This window comes from Amblyraja radiata, chromosome 13 (assembly GCF_010909765.2).
Source record: "Amblyraja radiata isolate CabotCenter1 chromosome 13, sAmbRad1.1.pri, whole genome shotgun sequence".
In the NCBI taxonomy this organism is placed as follows: Eukaryota; Metazoa; Chordata; class Chondrichthyes; order Rajiformes; family Rajidae; genus Amblyraja; species Amblyraja radiata.
Genome location: NC_045968.1, coordinates 36,314,398 through 36,334,316, shown reverse-complemented (window position 1 = coordinate 36,334,316; position 19,919 = coordinate 36,314,398). Strand labels below are relative to the sequence as shown.

The window sequence follows — 19,919 nt, the reverse complement described above, 5'->3', positions numbered from 1 at the left end:
TGGACAGGCGATGTTTCAGTTCAACATAAAATGTTGTCTGTCTATTCCCTGTCCAGTTGCTGAATGTACTTCTATGGACTGATTCTTTAGTTGCACTACAGGCTTTGGCATTGCACTATTATGATGATCTTGTAATTTGATTTCTAATTTGTTGTGTTAATTAACCTGTTAAGCTGCAACCAGTTATAATTTTATTGTTCCTTTGCTGGTACATTTGGTACTATATTAAACATTCTTAACTCTTATGTGGCTTAGCATAGATTTTTTGTTTGATTCCGCTCCTGTGAAGCTCCTCGGGATATTATCCATCGTAGGTAAGTGGAACGGCGGCACAGTGGCAGAGCTGGTAGAGTCACTGCCTGGCAGCATCAGGAACCCGAATTCTCCTGACCTCGGGTGCTGCCTGTGTGGAGTGTGACCAAATGGGTTTCCTCCGGGTGCACCGGTTTCTTTTCACATCCCAAAGACGTGTGCGTTTGTAGGTTAATTGTTCAATGTAAATTGCACCTCGTGTGTAAGGAGTGGTGGAATCTGCATGGAGGTTGATGAGAATGAGGTGAGTTTAAAAAACGGGATTAGTGTAGGATTAATATAAAGGGGTGGTTCTTGGTTGGTATGGACTCAGTAGGTCAAAGGGTCTGTTTCCGTGTCGTATATCTCTCTGACACTATAAGTTACTAGTGTCTGAGGAAGCGTCCTGACCCCAAAGCATCGCCTGTCCATACCCTGTAGGCTTAGGTTTATTATTGTCACGTGTACTGAGGTACAGTGAAAAGCTTTGCTTTGCATGCTTGATATACTGTACAATCGAGTCCAACTCGTACAACAGGTAGAGCAATGGAGAAGATACAGAGCACAGAATATATTTCTCAGCATCGTAGTGATTCAGGTCCATAGACAAAGTCCCATGTCCATAATGAGATATAGGTGAATTGGACAGTGCCCTAACTAATGGAAAGACTTCAGAAGCCTGATAATGGAGTAGAAGCAGTTCCTGAGTCCCTGAATCTATCAAAGCTTCTGTACCTCTGCCCAACGGGAGCACGGAGAAGAGGAATGGCCCTCCTCCACAGATGCTGCCCTCCAGTACTTTGTGTTTTACTCAAGATAACAGCATTTGCAGTTCCTTGTGTCTCGAAGCTGTTAGTGTTGTTGGACCTGCTCTGCTTCCTCCTGTGCTCTGCGTGGTGCTGTGCGTTCACATTTCAAAAAGCAACTTTCCTTTTAGATGTGCAGATCACCCTCCGACCCTTCCCCTCCCCTTCCCTTCGCTCGCTTCAGACTCCTGCGCAATGCAATACGTGACTGCGCTTCTGCTGATGTGTTGAGAAGCTTCGTCTGGTCACATTAATAGTTGGGGGAGGGAGGATGGAGGGGGGGAAGAGAGACAGAAAGAGATGCAAGCACCATAACACCGGTCCAATGCAGGTAAGCCCATGCACCCTCCTCGCAATCAATACACAAAGTCATTTTCGCCTCTGTAGAGATAAACCACGTATCTTATGCCAAGCATTGCAACGACAGGAATAATGATACGAACTAATTAAGCCGATGAATATTCTTGTTTATATTTGCAGCCGATTGCAGAGTCCGATCCCGAGGAAATCCCAGGTAACTTCTGCCCGATAATTTATCACAGCAAGTTAAAAAAATGACAATGAATGGAAATGGTTTTAAATAATTAGATTTTAGATTCAGTGATGCAAGAGTTTGTGTAGTGTGTTTGCTTCTATTAGGCTTGCCCTCCCCGTTCTGTAAATCTTTCCCGTGGAAATTTTAAGCAGTGAAATGAAAATAATAAAATATGTATATACAATAAGAGGTCTGGTATATTGATGAAGGGTTGTTGCAAATTGCAAACACTCCGAATAGCGGAAGCTGCTGGACTGAGTTGTAATTCAGTGGGGCAAACAATGCACTCAGGGAAAATGCATTTTAATTGCATATTGTTAATGTTCTGTTTTTTTTAAAACACACAGTCTGTCAGAACTGTAGTGCCAGAGTTAACCTCTTATTGGACAGCTTTGTGTAGCGGACTTAATGCTGCGATATTAGCACCTTGGTGAAACGAAATGGTGGGTGATTCGGGCGGGGGGTGGGGAGAGTGCTGTTGCAATGAGAGGGGAGCGATATTTTATCCCATGCATTCCCCACACCTGTTAGCCTAGATGCACGGCGACGGCGTTATGGTTTAAAGAGTGCAATTAATGTCACAGTCGGGGGGGAAATGCCTTTATTGAATAAATGCAAGACGTGACGTCTCTTGATATAAGACAGGAGGAACTGAGCTTGCGCCGAGCCTGCAGTGTTCCCTGGGATCTGTAGTTCGACAGTCACCTGTGCATGCATTAAGACTCACTAATCACATTGAGTTAACATAACAGGAGAGTTGATGCACGAATAGGAAGATTATTTCAGGGTTTTTGTTTTAACGTTGTGCGCTATTGTTCGAATTATTTGTTTTAATATTTTCTTTTGTATTTTATGAAATATATTCTGCACTGTATTTCCCTTTTGCTCTGTCTATTGTTCTTGAGTTTGACCTGATGGCATTTATGTATAGAATCATACAGTGTGGAAACAGGTCCTTCGGCTCAACTTGCCCACACCGACCAACATGTCCCATCTACACTAGGCCCACCTTCCTGCATTCGGCCCATATCCCTCCAAACCTATCCTATCCATGTATCTATCTGAATGTTTCTTAAATGTTACAGTAGTACATAACATAACAGCCTCCTCCAGCTGCTCATTCCATACCACCATCACCCTTTGTGTGAAAAGTGTAGTCAAGAGTGTTTAATTGGCATAAGATCATAAGACATAGATTAGGAATTAGGCCATTTGGCCCATCAAATCTGTTCTGCCATTCAATCACAGCTGACCTATTTTCCCCGATAACCCCATTCTCCTGCCTTCTCCCCGTATCCTTTGACACCCTTACTAATCAAGAACCATTCAATCCCCGCTTGGCCTCCACTACCGTCTGTGGCAACAAATTCCACAGTTTCACTGCCGTTTGGCTAAAGAAATTCCTCATCTTCTTTCTAAAGGTACATCCTTTTATTCTGAACCTGTGCCCCCTGATCCCAGATTCTCCCTCTATGTGGATACTCTCCACATCCATTCTATCTAGACTTCATGATGTTGCACGCTAATGTTTGAATTATTTATTTTAATATTTTCTTTTGTATTTTATGAACTGTATTCTGCACTCTGTACGTTCCCCTTTGCTCTGTCTATTGTACTTGAGTTTGAGTCAAGCATATATAATTGTCATATGACCAAAAAAGAACAATGAAATTCTCATTTGCAGCAAAATAATAGTATAATACTAGACTAAGTAGGACCCGTTGGGTCCCAGCATCACATGGGAGGGCTGGTCCCCCGACGCAAAATTCCACCTCTCCACCAATTCCAATATTGTTCGCCAGTGGGGGGGCTGTCTGTTGCGCTAGTATGCGTGTTGCGGGCCGAAGGTACTGGTTTCCAGAGGGCTAGTATAGACATTGTGGGCTGAATGGATTCTTGGGGTGGCATCCAACTGTTGCAATGATTTTAAAAGCCAAGCCAAGGCAAACAATTGAGCTGCAGCCACCCGACAACCAAAATTCATTTTGTGAACACAAACTTGTTAAAAAGGCGAGGCAAACAATTGGGCAGGCAGCAGCCACCCGACAACCGAAATTCATTTTGTGAACACAAACTTGTTAAAAGGCGAGGCAAACAAGTGGGCAGCAGCCACCCGACAACCAAAATTCATTTTATGAACACAAACTTGTTAAAAAGGCGAGGCAAACAATTGGGCTGCAGCCACAGACAACCAAAATTCATTTTGTGAACACAAACTTTAAAAAAAGGCGAGGCAAGCAATTGGGCTGCAGCCACTTTACAGCCACTTTACAGTGCATCGAGGGGACTCACCGTGGAGTAGACGTGCGTTCAGTGTTATTCGCAGCTCAGAGAGCCGTGACCCTCTCCCTTCCTGGGTCCGGCAGAGGCTGAGTGAGGGACTACACTTCCGGGTTTTATAGTCCCTCCCCCTGCCGCAGGGGCAGCAGAGAGAATGGGGATTTAAAATAAAACATACATATCTCTCTGATTTTTCATCAATGGGAAAAATCCTCCTGTCCCGGAAGGCGGAGGGAGGCTCTGAGCGAGGTGGCCAAAAATGACGGCCGTAGGTGGCGGCGTTCTATCGGAAATCGCACAGTGGGCCAAAAGCGGTCGAGATCAGATTTTTAGTAATGTAGATGGTATTATCTGATTGGATATTATGCAAAACAAAGCCTTTCATTGTACCGTGGTACACGTGACAATAATAAACATAAACCTCAAAGAAGAAAAATTTTGAAAATGAAAAGATATTGGAAATACTCAGCAGATCAGTCCATCCGTGGAAAGAGATGCAGAGTTATTGATTCGGACGTATGATTCTCACAAATGAGAATAATATCAGGTTAGGCACAGAACGCTGGAGTAACTGAACAGGTATTTTGGATCCGTCTTCACTAAGGAGGACACAAACAATCTTCCTGATATAGTAGTGGCCAGGGGATCTGGGGTGACGGAGGAACTGAAGGAAATCGACATTAGGCAGGAAATGGTGTTGGGTAGACTGATGGGACTGAAGGCTGATAAATCCCCAGGGCCTGATGGTCTGCATCCCAGGGTATTTAAGGAAGTGGCTCTAGAAATCATGGATGCATTGGTGATAATTTTCCAATGTTCTATAGACTCAGGATCAGTTCCTGTGGATTGGAGGGTAGCTAATGCTATCCCACTTTTTAAGAAAGGCGGGAGAGAGAAAACAGGGAATTATAGACCAGTTAGCCTGATATCGGTGGTGGGGTAGATGCTGGAGTCAATTATAAAAGATGAAATAGCCGCACATTTGGATAGCAGTAACAGGTTCAGTCCAAGTCAGCATGGATTTACGAAGGGGAAATCATGCTTCACTAATCTTCTGGAATTTTTTGAGAATGTAACTAGGAAAATGAACAAGGGAGAACTAGTGGATGTAGTGTGCTTGGACTTTCAGAAGATGGACTGCAGGAGGAGTTAAATGACAAATAGTTTTTGGATGGAGTGACATATGATTACAGCCATTCCTGGAGTATTTTGCATCACAGTGGAGTTTTTTGAATGACCATTTCGTAGTGTGGATTATATACTATGGCTGCTGTGTAAAGCATGTCCAACAATCATCCTGCCCAGCTTAGAAATTAGATAATTTTGTCCTGGGAGGGGCCATCATTGATCATTTGTCAAGAGAGCCATGTCTTTATTGTACAAAGCCTCAGTGGGACCACAAGAAGATAAGTCCATAAGATAACTCCCATGAGATCCTTAACAGCATTAATGCACAGAGGGATCTTCGGGACATAAGGAACTGCAGATGCTGGGATCTTGGAGTCCAAGTACATAACTATGTGAAGGTGCCAATATGTACAGTGCCCTCCATAATGTTTGGGACAAAGACACATCATTTATTTATTTGCCTCTGCACTCGATAATTTGAGATTTGTAATAGAAAAAAATCACATGTGGTTAAAGTGCACATCGTCAGATTTTAATAAAGGCAATTTTTATACATTTTGGTTTCACCACGTAGAAATTCCAGCAGTGTTTATACATGGTCACCCCATGTTTGGGACACAGCAATATCATGTAAATGAAAGTAGTCATGTTTAGTATTTTGTTGCATATCGTTTGCATGCAATGACTGCTTGAAGTCTGCGATTCATCGACATCACCAGTTGCTGGGTGTCTTCTCTGGTGATGCTCTGCCAGCAGGGCCGGCCTTAAGCCGATTGGACCGATTGGTCCCAATTGGGCCCCGCTCCTAACGAGGCCCCGCGCTAGAGTAATCAAAAGATGCCAGAGCTCCGCAACTGTTCCTCCACAACGCTGCGAGAGGCATAACTGAACCATCGCTGCTTTCGTCCGTCTGTTCGCTCGCTCTTGGTGCCGGCGCTTCTCCACTCAGTCTCCGACACACACACACACACACACACACACACACACACACACACACACACACACACACACACACACACACACACACACACACACACACACACACACGGGGTAGCTTTGAGGAGTAGAGCGAAGGCTGACATCAAACGGGTCATGGCAGCTTACGAAAAGTACGCAAATGGTAAGGTGGCAATAAAAAAACCCCGAAGGATTTCCTGAAAACCTGAAGGATTTTTCCGAAGGGAAAAAGGCAAAAAAACCTGATGGTTACCAAAAGAAAGGGGGCGCCGGCGATCGCTCCGTCGCTCCGTGTCCGTGTCGGAGGGAGGGGGAGGGAGGGAGGGGGGTGGGAGGGAGGTTTGAGTTCTTCTTTCCCCTGACTCAGTCTGAAGACGGGTCTCGACCCGAAATGTCACCTATCCCTTGTGTCCAGAAATGCCGCCCGACCCGCTACATTTTGTGTCGATCCTTTAATCTCTCAGCTTTGCTTTGGAGTAATGTACTCTCCGCTCAGGTAGATCTACCCCGGGTGGAGAGAGAGTAGCGGGTTGGAGGAGAAAGAAAGGGGTAGACGGGGAGGGGGTGTGAGGGGGGATGGAGAAGGGGGAGGTGGGTCGTTCCCTCACGGTCCCGGGGCAGCGCTCCCGCCCCTCCAGTCGCCGTGCTTCACGCACACAATCCCTTCTCCACCCCTCTCTCTCCCCGGGGAGACACAGTGAACAATACAGGGATGGCCGGGCCGGGGGTTGGAGCAACGTTTACAAACCTCGGCCTCAGCTCACACCCGTCCGCCCGGACCCCGCATCCGTTCCCGCCGGCGGCCCCCTCCCTCCCTTCCCCTTCCTCCCTTCCCTTTTTCCCTCCCTCCCTTCCCTTTTCCTCCCTCCCTTCCCTTTTTCCCTCCCTCCCTTCCCTTTTTCCCTCCCTCCCTTCCCTTTTTCCCTCCCTCCCTTCCCTTTTTCCCTCCCTTCATTTCCCTTTTTCCCTCCCTTCCCCTTTTTCCCTCCCTCCCTCCCTTCCCCCCTTCTTCCCTCCCTCCCTTCTCTCCTTCCCTCCCTCCTTCCTCTCTCTCTTTTCCCTTCTCTCCTTCCCCCCTCCCTTCTCTCCTCTCTCTCTTTTCCCTTCTCTCCTTCCTTCCCTCCTTTCTCTCCTTCTTTCTCTACTTCCCTCACTCCCTTCTCTCCTTCCTCCCTTCTCTCCCCCCTCCCTTCCTTCTCTCCCTCCCTCCCTTCCTTCTCTCCCTACCTCCCACACACACGCATAATGCACAGCCAACTAACACACACACAACTAAGACACACACAGACAACTAAGTTTAGATGGGGTAGAAGCCCAAAGGGTAGGATGGGGGCTGAAGCCCAAAATTTAATGCCTGGACTGGTTTTTCGACAACAGTTATTGGTTTTCTAGGATCTAGTTAATTTTTTTTTTCATTTCATAGTCACTAAAACAAGTGGTATTGTAACTATGTACTTTTCAGAGGTGATCTACACATTTTGTTTGTTACTTGTAGGCTTACATGTATGCAATTTTATATTAAAATGTACCTTAGATCTGTTTGGTCCATTAACTCGCAGGCACTTTTTAAGCGCACATTTTGATTACTTTCCATTCTACCATAGAGATATAAAGTCTATAATAGACTTTATTTGTATTTCTATGATTCTACAGACCTTGGCTGGGAACCTGGGGCTCACCAAAATTGTTCCCAATTGGGCCCCGCACCTCCTAAGGCCGGCCCTGTCTGCCAGGCCTGTATTGCTGCCATCTTTAGCCTATGCTTGTTTTGGGGGCTAGTCCCCTTCGGTTTTCTCTTCAGCATATAAAAGGCATGCTCAATTGGGTAGATCAGGTGATTGACTTGGCCACTCAAAAATGTACAATTTTTTAGCTTTGAAAAACTCCTTTGTTGCTTTAGCAGTATGTTTGGGATCATTGTCTTGCTGTAGAATGAACTGCTGGCCAATGAGTTTTGAGGCATTTGTTTGAACTTGAGCAGATATGATGTGTCTATACACTTCAGAATACATTATGCTACTACCATCAGCAGTTGTATCATCAATGAAGATAAATGAGCCAGTTCCTTCAGCACCCATACATGCCCTAGCCATAACACCCCCACCACTGTGTTTCACAGATGAGGTGGTATGCTTTGGATCTTGGGCAGTTCCTTCTCTCCTTCATACTTTGCTCTTGCCATCACTTTGATATGCTAATCTTCATCTCATTCATGAAGTCTTCTGTGGTCAGTGGTCATTGACAAATCCACACCTGAAGTGTGTTTCTGATCTGCCAGACAGGTGTTTGGGGATTTTTCTTCATTATGGAGAGAATTCTTCTGTCATCAGCTGAGGAGGTCTTCCCTGGTCTGCCAGTCTCTTTGCGTTTAGCAAGCTCACCACTGCTCTCTTTCTTCTTAATGCTGTTCCAAACAGTTGATTTTGGTAAGCCTAAGGTTTGGCTGATGTCTCTAACAGTTTTATTTTTGTTCCTCATTCTCATAATGGCTTATTTGACTTTCATTGGCACAACTTTGGTCCTCATGTTGATAAACACCAAAAAAGGTTTCCAAAGGTGATGGAAAAGCTGGAGGAAAGACTAGGTGCTGAGAGCTCTCTTATACCTGCATTAAGGAGGAAATTACACACACCTGAGCAATTACAAACACCTGTGAAGCCATGTGTCCCAAACATTGTGGTGCCTTGAAATGAGGGGTGGGGGGGACTATGTATAAACACAGCTGTAATTTCTACATGGTGAAACCAAAATGTATAAAAATGGCCATTATTAAAATCTGACAATGTGCACTTTAACCACATGTGAATTTTTTCTACTACAAATCTCAAATTGTCGAGTACAGAGGCAAATAAATATTTGTCCCAAACATTATGGAGGGCACTGTATATAAAGTGGTAAAGAAGGCTAGCTTTTATGTATCAGCAAGTTATGATGAAGCTATATAGGACTTTCTTTCGGTCAGATTTGGAGAATTGCATACTGTTCTGGCCACCCCATTACAGGAATGATGAAGAGAATTTGAAGAGGGTGAAGACGAGATTTATCGGAATGGTGTTTGGATTCGAAAACATTGGCTATAAGGGGACATTGGACAAATGTGAATTGTTTCCTCTGGAATGTCTGAGGTTGCGGCGAGACCTGATAGAAGTATATAAAGATATGAGGTATAGATAGGGTAGACAGTCAGAAACGTTTCCCCAAGCCTTTTCCCATTTCCCAGGCTATAAATGTCAAATACCAGAGGGCATAGCTTTAAGGTGAAAGGGACAAAGATGTGCGGAGCAAGTTTTATTTTTCCGCAGAGGGAGGTGAGTGCCTAGAACTTGTAGCCATGGATGGTGGTGGAGCCAAATATGATAGTGGCATTTAGGAGACTGTCGGATGAGCACAGGGATATGCATGGAATGGAGGGACATGGATCATGTGCAGGCAGATGAGATTAGTTTGGCTTGGCATTATTTTTGACACAGATATCGCAGGCAGACGGGCCTGTTCCTGTGGTGTACACTATGTTCTATTAGCCTTTTGTCCATCTCTTTCCCTCACATCCCCACCACACATTGGAGAGGTCCAGGCTCTGACCCAGTGAAGCCTGATCTCCAAACCTCTGCCCTTCTGAGGTCCTCGATAACCTAGGTCCAATCCTAATCACTGACCAAAATGCCTCTAACAAAGGATGTGTGAGGAAGCTGGAGCACCCAGAGGAAACCCACGCGGTCACAGGGAGAACATGCAAATTCCATGCAGACAGCACCAGAGTCAGCATCAAATCCGGGTCTCTGGCATGTGATTAAGAAGGAGCTGCAGATGCTGGAAAATCAAAGGTAGACAAAAGTGCTGGAGAAACTCAGCGGGTGCAGCAGCATCTATGGAGCAAAGGAAATAGGCAACGTTTCGGGCCGAAACCCTTCTTCTGAAGAAGGGTTTCGGCCCGAATCGTTGCCTATTTCCTTCGCTCCATAGATGCTGCTGCACCCGCTGAGTTTCTCCAGCACTTTTGTCTACCCTCTCTGGCATGTGAGGCAGCTGCCCTAACACCGCGCCACAGTGCCGTTGGTAGGATTCAATGCCGTCATCCTTACAGGTGATAGCGGTTGGAGTCTTGGGAGGGGCAGTTGTACAGACCCTAAGTAAGTCACCAAAGAATACCAAACCTCCAATCTGATTTTGTAGGCACTTGTTTAATTCTGGTCAGTGGTGATCTCCAGGAAGTTGATAGCATTAACTTTGATGATGGCAATAGCATTAAATGCCGGAGGAAGTTGGTCAGACTTTCTCTTGCTGGGGCAGGTTAATGTCGAGTGCTTGTGTACCGTGATGATCTGTTCCTCCGTGTGTAAAACGTTGCCCCTCAGTTGCCTTTTAGATCTTTCCCCTTTCATCTTAAACCTATGCTCCCCTAGCTTTAGACTCCCCTACCCTGGGGAAAAGATAATGGCCATTCATCTTATCTATACCCGTCTTGATTTGATTCGCTTTAAGTTTATTGTTGTCACATGTACTGGGGTACAATGAAAAGCTTTGTTTTGCATGCTATCCAATCAGATCAGATAATATTATACATAAATACAAACGAGTTAAACTCAAGTGAAATAGGTAGAGCAAAGGGGAAGAATATAGTTCTCAGCACTGTGGCACATTAGTTCCAAAGACAAAGTCCATTGTCCGCAGTGGGGTAGAGGTGAATCGGGCAGTACCATAGCTTTTGGAAGGACTGTTTAGAAGCCTGATAAGAGAGGGGATGAAGCTGATCCTGAGTCTGGTGGTGCGTGCTTCTGTACCTTCTGCGAGATGGGAGTGGGGGTTCCTCGTGTCAACAGATTGAATAGGTTGGGTTTGCTTTGTGTGGAGTGAAGAAGGGTGAGAGCTATCCTGATAGAAGTACATAAGGTTATACCAGCCATCTGTGCTGTATGATTCTATGAAGGGGTTTCAAAGTGTTGCAAAAATTGTTCTAGTTTACGTTCAGCATGCACCCGAGATCAGCAACATCAAAGCGATCTCCTCGTGATACCGAGTGAGGGATGGATAGTGAGAAGGGCACTGGGGACAACACTTCTTTAAATGGGTGCCATTGAATCTTTGGCATTCACAAAAAAAAAATCCATATGGTATATCAATTTAACGTCTCAGTTAAAAGACAGCTTTTAACTTTTGATAGTACCCTGCTCTCTGAAAAATGAAATATCAGCTCAGACTCCTGCGCTTATATTTATGGTTTAGTTTAGTTTATTATTATCGTGTGTACCAAGGTACAGTGAAAAGCTTTTTTGTTGCTAGGTATCCAGTCAGCTGAGAAAAACTATATATGATTACAATTAATGATAGTCCGAGGGTCTCCAGTGAGGCAGATGGTAGCTCAGGAGCGCTCTCTAGTTGTCCATGCTTTGTACAGCGCATCTGTAAAGGTTGGTGAGGGCATGCCGAACTTCCTAAGCCTCCTAAGGAAGGAACGGCATTGGTGTGCTTTAAACAAGTGTTATAACGTTCTGTCTCTCGCCTGCAATCTCTTGCGTTGAACCGGTGTGTGGTTTGTCTCCACTGCTCTTCCGATGAGCTCCTCATCCTTGGAGAATGGCGATCTAGTTTAGTTTAGTTTATTATGATTATCACGTTTATGAAAAATTTTTGTTACGTGCTATCCAGTCAGAGAAAAGACTATACATGATTATAATCAAGCTGACCACAGTGTCCCGATACAGGATAAAGGGCATAACATTTAGTTCAAGATAAATTCCAATAATGTCTGATTAATGTTAGTTCAAAGGTCTCCAGTGAGGTAGATGGGAGGTCAGGACCACTCTCTAGCTGGTGAGAGGATGGTTCAGTTGCTTGATAACAGCTGGGAAGAAACTGTCCCTGAATCTGGAGGTTTCTATTGTTGGTGGGATGATGAGAAGATGATGTGGTCAAATAAGTTTAGAATTTAGTGTCGTTTAGGGGAACCATTAGTCGGTTACAAAATTATAGAAGTAAGATCCTGGAGGAGTGGTGCCCGCACGTAATTAGATCCGGGAGAAAGTAATATGATGGAAAATAGCTACACAGAAGATTAACAGAGCATAAAGCGGAGCGTATTCCTGTAATTAGTTGGCTAATAAATCAAATGAGTCCCTGCATGCTGAAATAAAATTGTTATTAATCAGTAAAAGCGTTTGACCTGGTCTTGTTGACCATTTTCCCCTTGTTTTTTTTACTCCCATTGAGTTTGATCGTGGTTGATACTGTTCTGCACTTTGTGAGGTAAATTGGAGAGGCAGTATTTTGTTCAGATGGAGAAAGATGACAGAGTCCTGTTGTCCAGATGTATCACGGTGCAACACAGCTGCAGAGCTGCTACCTCACAGCGCCAGAGACCCGGATTCCATCCTGACCTGTGCGGAGCTTTGCACATTCTCCCTGTGACCACGTGGGGTTTGGCCGGGTGCTCCGGTTGCCTCCCACATTCCAAGTAATGCAGGTTTGTAGGTTAATTGCCCCGTGTGTACTATTGGATAGAAATTGTGTATTGGTGATCGATGGTTGGAGTGGAGGGCTGAAGGGCCTGTTTCCGTGCTGTATCTCTAACCTAACCTAAGTAATCTGACTGTCTATATATGTGGAGCATAAAAAATTTGTGTACCGGATAATATTCTTCAGGTATAGGTAGAGGGAATTCAAAGTCTTTTTCCCAGGGTTGGGGAATCAAGAACTCGAGGGCATGGGTTTACACTTAGAAGATAAATATTTAATGGGAACACTTTCACACAGAGGGTGGTACATATACGGAACGTGCTGCCAGAGGAAATGTTTACCACCAGGTACGCCGCACGATTGGCAGCCCCACCAACAGTCTGTTTGTTTTTTCGTCTTAAAAAATTGTTTTTAGTATGTGTTAAAAGTTTGTGTAAATGTTCTCCGGTTTGTTTTATGTGGGGGGGAAGGGGAAGGGTCGGGGGAAACTTTTTTTTCAGTTTCTTTCCTTGCTGGAGATGCAATTCATTTTTGGATCGCGTTCTCCGGTCGCACCGCGGCCTACCATCGATGGAGCTGGAGGCCTCCTCGGACTGACCTTGGCCCCACCGCTGGGCGTTGCCTTACATCGGAGTCGATCCCTTGCCTGGGATCGCTCCATCCGCAACCTGCAGACTTTACATCGAGAGCTCGCAGTCGCGGGAGAGACTGTGTATGTCGGGAGCTACAACGTTGCGGAAGGTTCGACCAGCCCTGACGCGGGGCTCGATCGTCCGGTGCGGGGGAGCTGACATCCCCCGATGCAGGAGCTGATCGCCTCGATGCGGAGGACCTGCCGCCAGCTAGGAGAGTCAAGATCATCCCGTCAACGGAGGGCTCGAGGCCCCTCGACCGTGGGAGAGCAAATATTTCATTGTTTATTTTTTGTTGAGCGATCCAATATAGGAACAGGCCCTTCGGCCCACTGAGTCCATGCTGACCATCGATCGACCGTTCACACTAGCTCTGTGTTATCCCACCTTTCTCATCCACACACTGCATGTGGCCCAGATCAAATCTGCCGTGATCTTATTAAATGGCAGAGCAGACTTAAGTGACCACCTGGCTGGGTCCTGTTTTGATTTTATGTGTCCTTGAGTATGTAGAACTAAAATCTGAATCAGTCTGAAGGAGGTTTCCAACCCAAAACGTCAACTATCATGTAAGACTAATGATGCTGCTTGACCCACTGAGGTGCTCCAGCACTCCGTGTCTTCCTTTGTAAACCAGCATCGATAGTTCTTGTATCTAAAATCCATCCATTTGCCATTGTCAATTGTCCTAGACCCCCAAGGGTTATTGGGAGAAGAGGTTTCCGCTGTTGTTTTTTGTTTCCTGATTTCAACCCAATTTTCAGTTTATGTCCCTTTGCACCAGGGAATCTATCACGCCCATCTATAATTTTGAAAAGAGACACAAGCAACTGCTGATGCTGGAATCTTGAACAAAACACAAAGTGCTGGAGGAAATCAGTGGGTCAGGCAGCATCTGTGGAGGGAATCTATGTACCAGTCTGAAGAAGGGTCCTGGATCGAAAAATCTCCCATCCATTTTCACCACAGATTGAGGGAATGTCACTGCAGCTGTTCCCTCTAGCTGTAACACTATTCTGCACGCAGTTTCTTTCCTCGTTTTGCACCATGACCAGATGGGGCTATGAAACTGGCCAAACCACTTGTGAATGTGGAGAAGAGGACCATACAATGCAGCATTGCCTTGTCTGCCCCCTACTACCCAACCAGTGCAGCTCAAAGGATCTTGCAGTGTTCAACAAAAACGCAAGGACTGTGTAAAGGAATGGGAAACTGTCATATAGTCAACCAGCTTCAAAGACACGAAAAGAAGAAGACCAGCAGTTGTACTCATGTATGGTTTGATCTGTTCAAATAGCACGCAAAACAATTTTTTTCACTGAAAAAGACTCAACGTTCTGGAATAACTCAGCAGATCAGTCAGCATCTCTGGAGAACATGGATAGGTGACATTTCGGGTAAGGACCTTTCTTCAGACCCACCCGAAATGTCACCAGCTACGTTTTCCAGAGATGGTGTCTGACCCACTGAGTTACTCCAGAAGTTTGTGTTCTGCGTATCATTTTAAATGCCTCGATTATATAAAGCACCGCTCAATTTACTAAACTCCAGAGAATGTAAATCATGCAATTTAACCATACAATCTGGAAAGCAGACATGGAATGCACTGGATTGTATTCTGTTTTGCAAGAGACAGGACATTTTTTTAGTTTGGAGAGTGAGGAACAGTCCAAAGAGAAGGCTTTGTGACCATATGAGTCAAGTTATAATCAATCACTGCTTGGTTCGGCACGGACACAGTGCTCACTGTCCAGAATTGCCTCATTATACTCTGATGCCAAGACCTGAGACTGGGAAATGCTGTGGCTAAGAGCCAGGAAGCCTCATAGCTGAAGGTGCTTGGCAATCTGAAAAGTAAAATAAAACCATCAGATAGATTTCATGGAGAAAGGAGGAACTGCAGATGCTGCTTTACAAAAAAAGATGCAAAGTGCTGGAGTATCTCGGTAGCTCAGGTAGCATCTTTAGAATGTGGAGAGTTCAGTTTAGTTTACTTTATTCTCACGTGTACTGAGGTACGGTGGAAAGCTTTTAGCTGCATGCTAACCAGTCAGTGGAAACATTATACGTTATTACAATTAAGGTGTCCACAGTGCACCGACACAGGATAAAGGGAATAATGTTTAGTGCAAGATAAAGTCAGTTTAAAGATAATCCGAGGGTCTCCAATGAGGTAGATGGGAGGTCAGGACCGTTTTCTAGTTGGTGATAAGATGGTTCAGTTACCTGATAACAGTTGGGAAGAAACTGTTCCTGAATCTGGAGGTATTCATTTTCACACTTTCGTACCAATGGAGGAGGTGCCAGAGGAAGGGATATAGGTGGAAGGGGACACCTCAACTACCTCCTCTGGAAAAAAAATGCAAACTGCTTAAGAATCTCAGTGGGTCAGGCAGCATCTGAGGAGGGAAATGGACAGATGATGTTGCAGGTGAGGACCCTTCTTCAGGCTGATTGCTGAAGGTGGGAGAAAGGTGGAAGAGAAGTGAGGGCGGGACAAAGCCTGGAAAGTTATACCTTGATTAAAGCCATCTGCCTATTAAATAACCCACCCCTTACCTGTATTGGCCTATTACCTGCCAGGCTTTGTCCTGCCCCTACTCTCTTCCAGCTTCTCCCCCACCTTCGACAATCAATCTGAAGAAGGGTCTCGACCCAAACCGCCACCTATGCATTTTCTCCAGAGATGTTGCCTGACCCGCTGGGTTACTCCAGCACTGTGTGTCTTCCTCTAGAACGTTATACGTGCCGACAGGTGAGAGGGGGGGGGGGGGGGGGGGGGCGGTTGATTGGCAGATAGTTGGACAAAGGCCAGAGATTAAAAGACATAAAGTATGAGAAAAGGAGAGATTAGGTGGAAAACATGAAATTTCACATTTGTTTATTAAGTCACGAGACAATATTGTAAGCCTGGCTTACAGAGCGAGTTGTTTGTAGGTTTTCAAATTATTGTTGGATGGTTCGATTTAAAAAAAAGATGGTGAACTAGGCAAAAGGTCTGGTCCTTTGAGGATGTTATCTTGAACCATTGGGATCGATTCTCCACCCAAAAGGAGGGTGCAACAGGTAGAGCCACTGCCTCACAGCACCAGAGTAATGCGAGTTTGATCCTGACTTCAGGTGCTATTTGTGAGTAGTTTCCATGATCTCCCTGTTGCCGCATGGCGTACCCCCAGGTGCTCTGATTACCTCCCACACCACAAAGACGGGCAGGTTGGTAAGTTAATTGGTTACTATACATCACCTTGAGTGAAAGATCGATATTTCGTATTGATAATGGCTTATTATTATGTTTACCGAGCTACAATGAAAATCGTGATTGCGTGCTATTCAATGAAATCAGATAATACTATACATGAATACAATCAAGCCAGACACAAGTACAACAGGTAGAGCAAAGAGAAAAATACCAGGGGACAGAATATATTTTCTCAGCATTGTGGTGTAACAGTTCCAGAGAAAAAGTCATGTTTAAGAAGGAACTGCAGATGTTGGAAAAAGCGAAGGTAGATAAAAATGCTGGAGAAACTCAGCGGGTGAGGCAGCATCTATGGAGCGAAGGAAAAGGTGACAAGAAGGGTCTCCACCCGAAACGTCACCTTTTCCTTCGCTCCAAAGATGCTGCCTCACCCGCTGAGTTTCTCCAGCATTTTTATCTACCTCAGAGAAAAAGTCCAATATCCCACATACGGTAGGTTGGTATATCAAGACCCTACCATAGTTTATGGAAAGACCGTTCAGAATTCTGATGCTTGCAATATTACTACAAAAGACATTGGTTTAAGATGAGGGGGGAAAGATTTAATAGGAACCTGAAGGGATAACGCTTTCTCACAAAGGGTGGTGGGTATATGGGATGAGCTGCCAGAGGAGGTAGTTGAGCCAGGTACTATCGCAACGTTTAAGAATCATTTAGATAGGTGCATGGGTAGGATAGGTTTAGAAGGATATGGAGCAGGTAGGTGGGACGAGTGTAGAAGGGACATGTTGGTCGTCGTGGGCCAGTTAGGCCGAAGGGCCTGTTTCCACGCTGTATGACTACTAGAATGTAGAATACTGTAGCTTGAAGCAAACTGTAATGATAGACGCATTGTCTAGACTGTCCCATGAGAGCTCGAAAATGGGATGTGAAAGTTCCATTTATGCCCCAGCTTCAACGAGTGATGATTTTTTGATGCAGGCTTTGGAAATTGCAGAACAAGCAACACCATGGTACTCTGCCATGCACAAGCTACAGACAACAAACTGTGGCCCTTTGTCAGAGTCTATTTCCTCTGGTAGTGCATGACATGTTGATCGGTCGGAGGGTGGTGAAGCTGGAATTCATTGCCACAGACGGCTGTGGAGGCCAAGTCAATGTATATTTGTAAGGTGGAGATTGATAGATTCCTAATTAGTACAGGTATCAGGGGTTATGGGGAGAAGACAGGAGACTGGGATTGAAAGGGAAAGATAGATCAGCCATGATTGAATGGCAGAGTAGACGTGATGGGCCGAATGGCCTATTTCTGCTACTACAACTTATGACATGCAAAAGTAGTTCTTAGTTCAGCAAAGGCAAATTCAATGGAGAGAGATTTCCCTGGATTTAACGTATAGCCACTTGGAATGGCTATTAATGGTTAAAAACTGGTATTTTCCCTTTTTTTGCCATAAATCTGCATGCATGCATTTAAGGAATTGATGGGGCCATGTTAATATGTATTGCTGGCTGATACTACACCTACTAGTCAAATGCTCTGCTTCTCAATCCAGACTTGGCCAGTATACAAAACTGTGGGCCATTGCCTCAATGCTCTTAAGGCGACGTATTCGTTACGTAACTCACATAGTATCTTTGGTCTTTAAATCAAAGCAAGCATGTCCCATTTTAATCAGCCTTGTTCACATGCTCTGCAATCTTGCAGTCTTGGATAGATGGATGTAGTCTTGGACCTGACCTGCTGAGTCATTTCCAGCATTGTCTGTGGTTATTGCACCATGGCAGTCATTTGACACTGGCGGAGAAACTCTTAACGGCCGAGGCTTTTTTACTTAAATCGGCTCGGAAGGTATTGGCACTCCATTATTGATCGCGTGCTGAGAAATTTAGCCACATTCAACGCTGTGGTTAATCTCCACTAGCCAGTAACTTAACACACTTAAGGGTCTGTGGTGCCTGAAATATGAGCTCCTGGTAGTGTGAGGATGCCGTCAGTGATCAGAGCAGTCCTGGCCAACTTTTTGGCAGGGATAAAATTAATGCAGCAGGGCGATGCAATCTCATGCCTAGAATCATACTTACTGAGGTCATGACTATATTTGTGTCCTCAGCAGGAGCAAATTCCCTAGCATGGGCCAGCAGCTGGTACGTTGATAAGGGCTGTTTAGTTTTGTTGTTAACACCCCAAAGTTTAGTATAGTTTAGAGATACAGCATGGAAACAGGCCCTTCGTCCCACTGAGTCCAAGCTGACCATCCATCACCCACTATCTCACCCACTACCGACGCAGGGAATTATAGACCAGTTAGCCTGACATCGGTGGTGGGGATGATGCTGGAATCAATTATAAAAGATGAAATAGCGGAACATTTGGATAGCAGTAACAGGATCCGTCCAAGTCAGCATGGATTTACGAAGGAGAAATCATGCTTGACTAATCTTCTGGAATTTTTTGAAAATGTAACTAGGAAAATGGACACGGGAGAGCCAGTGGATGTAGTGTACCTGGACTTTCAGAAAGCCTTTGATAAGGTCCCACATAGGAGATTAGTGGGCAAAATTAGAGCACATGGTATTAGGGTACTGGCATGGATAGAAAATTGGTTGCCAGACAGGAAACAAAGAGTAGGGATTAACGGGTTCTTTTCAGAATAGCAGGCAGTGACTAGTGGGGTACAGGAAGGCTCGGGACCGCAGTTATTTACAATATAATGATTTAGATGAAGGGATTAAAATTTAGATGAAGGGATGTGGAATTTTCTGCCACAGAAGGTAGTTGAGGCTAGTTCATTGGCTATATTTAAGAGGGAGTTAGATGTGGCCCTTGTGGCTAAAGGGAGGCAGGTACAGGGTACTGAGTTGGATGATCAGCCATGATTATATTGAATGGCGGTGCAGGCTCGAAGGGCCGAATGGCCTACTCCTGCACCTATTTTCTATGTTTCTATATTTCTAAAAGTAACATTAGCAAATTTGCAGATGAGGCAAAGCTGGGTGGCAGTGTGAACTGTGAAGAGGATGTTATGATGATGCAGGGTGAGTTGGTCAGGTTGAGTGAATTGGCAGATGCATGGTAGATGCAGTTTAATGTGGCAAGAACAGGAAGGCAGATTATTATCTGAATGGTATCAAGTTAGAAAAAGGGGAAGTGCAACAAGATCTGGGGGTCCTTGTTCATCAGTCACTGAAAGTTAGCATGCAGGTACAGCAGGCAGTGAACAAAGCTAATGTCATGTTGGCCTTAATAACAAGAGGAATTGAGTTTAGGAGTAAAGAGGTCCTTCTGCAGTTGTACAGGGCCCAAGTGAGACTACAGCTGGATTATTGTGTGCAGTTTTGGTCTACAAATTTGAGGAAGGACATACTTGCTATTGAGGGAGTGCGGTGTAGGTTCACGAGACTAATTCGCGGGATGGCGGGACTGTCAGATGCTGAAAGAATGGAGCGACTGGGCTTGTATACACTGGAATTTAGGATGAGAGGATACCTTATTGAAACATACAAGATTATTAAGGGATTGGACATGCTAGAGGCACTAAACATGCTCCCGATGTTGGGGGAGTCCAGAACCAGGAGCTACAGATTAACAATAAAGGGTAGGCCATTTAGAACGGAGATGAGGAAAAACATTTTCA

The 19,919-nt window shown here is 44.9% G+C and overlaps 1 protein-coding gene across 4 annotated transcripts in view; it reads left to right on the top strand.

Moving 5' to 3' along the window:
- Nucleotides 1-1,278: 1,278 nt before the first annotated feature.
- The window catches only part of phc3 (polyhomeotic homolog 3), a 55,196-nt gene continuing 36,555 nt past the window's right edge, over nucleotides 1,279-19,919 (top strand). For 3 of the 4 annotated variants that reach the window (XM_033031784.1, XM_033031782.1, XM_033031786.1), the window contains exons 1-2: nucleotides 1,279-1,428; nucleotides 1,578-1,611. The gene's annotated coding sequence lies outside the window, so the exon portion shown is untranslated. The remainder of the gene's footprint in view (nucleotides 1,429-1,577; nucleotides 1,612-19,919) is intronic. The other variant, XM_033031785.1, reaches the window with a different exon arrangement.